This window comes from Podarcis filfolensis (assembly GCF_964270895.1).
Source record: "Podarcis filfolensis genome assembly, chromosome: 13".
NCBI classification, from domain to species: Eukaryota; Metazoa; Chordata; class Lepidosauria; order Squamata; family Lacertidae; genus Podarcis; species Podarcis filfolensis.
The window spans coordinates 7,311,512-7,313,212 of NC_139615.1; positions in this window are offsets into that span (position 1 = coordinate 7,311,512).

The window sequence follows — 1,701 nt, forward strand, 5'->3', positions numbered from 1 at the left end:
AAACCACAGAGCCTAGGACTTGCCGATCAGAAGGTCGGCGGTTCGAATCCCTGTGACGGGGTGAGCTCCCGTTGCTCTGTCCCAGCTCCTGCCAACCTAGCAGTTCGAAAGCACCTCAGAGTGCAAGTAGATAAATAGGTACCGCTCTGGCAGGAAGGTAAACGGTGTTTCCATGCACTGCTCTGGTTCGCCAGAAGCAGCTTAGCACATGCTGGCCACATGACCCGGAAGCTGTACACCAGCTCCCTCGGCCAATAAAGTGAGATGAGCGCTGCAACCCCAGAATCGGTCACGACTGGACCTAATGGTCAGGGGTCCCTTTACCTTTACCCTTTGAACCCAGTCAGAGTTGACATGCCAAAGCTCCTTTCTCAAGGCTTGTGCATCTGTCTCCAAACTTTATAAATCACAGGCTGGGTGGGAGAGCTCGTTCCTCCTTGCTGTACCCTCCCCAGCCCAAGCCCACCACTTAGGAGCAAGAGGGTACTTAAGTTTTGTTCTCCTTTTGCTTGGTAAAGGATTTCTCACCCCCACCAACCGCTGGGTTCCTATGTGCCTTATAGGGTTATGAGCTCTGGGCTTCCAATGCCTAAGGAATTCTCCCAGAAAATAGTATTCTGCTGCCACCTTATCAGTACTGATATCCCTTTGTCCCAGCCTTGATAGCTTAGCCAACATGAGACATGGTGTGAACAAATCAAAACTTTATTAAGGCAGTAAAAGCTTGATGTTGACAGGTACTTATACGATGTTGCACATAACAGAGTCTGGATATTTTATTTATTTATTTTTTTATAATATTTTTATTTTTCAATATAAACACAATACAACAAACATAAACATACAAAAACAAAAACAAAACAAAAAACATGTATCATTTCATATCCTAATTTCATATCCTATCTTCCCCGACTTCCTCATGCCTCCCCTTTCTGTATTCCAAATTCTTATCGATTGTTCAGCAAATCTTCCCTTATTTTAATTTAAATTTAGACTATTCTTCCTTATTCTCCTTGTCTTAACCATTACTAATAGTAACCATTTACTTTCCAGTCCAACATCATTCTAACTTTCATTAACTTTATAATATTTCTTTAAATAGTCCTTGAATTTTTTCCATTCTTCTTGCGCTGCTTCTCTTCCCTGGTTTCGGATTCTGCTCGTCATTTCTGCCAAGCCCATATAGTCTATCACCTTCATCTGCCATTCTTCCAGTGTGGGTAGTTCTTGCGTCTTCCAGTACTTCGCAATCAGAGTCTGGATATTTTATATCATGTGTTTATACTTCTATTAATAGCCTATCCTGCCCATTCTAGCCATTGCTCCTCAGCTCCCAAACCAGCCACCCTTCATCATCCCTCTCCAAAATCCCAAGACACACACACACACACACACGTTCTAACTGTCACACTCCATCTTCAACAAATCAACATAAAAACATACCAGCATTCCTTCTCTCCCTCTCCCTTTGTGCGCATCTTACCTTATATAGTACAAAAAAATCCCTCCTACAGAACATTTACCAAGTAGTACGTAAAATACAAAGCTGCTACACTTGATCTTAGCCAAAAGGCCGAGAAGCGATAAAATACAAAGCTGTAAAATACAAAGCTGTACAGTTCAGTTACACTGGAAAACACCACACTCTTATTTACAGTCACCGTGGAAGACATGTTTAAAGGACCAGTAGAAGGGCTTCAT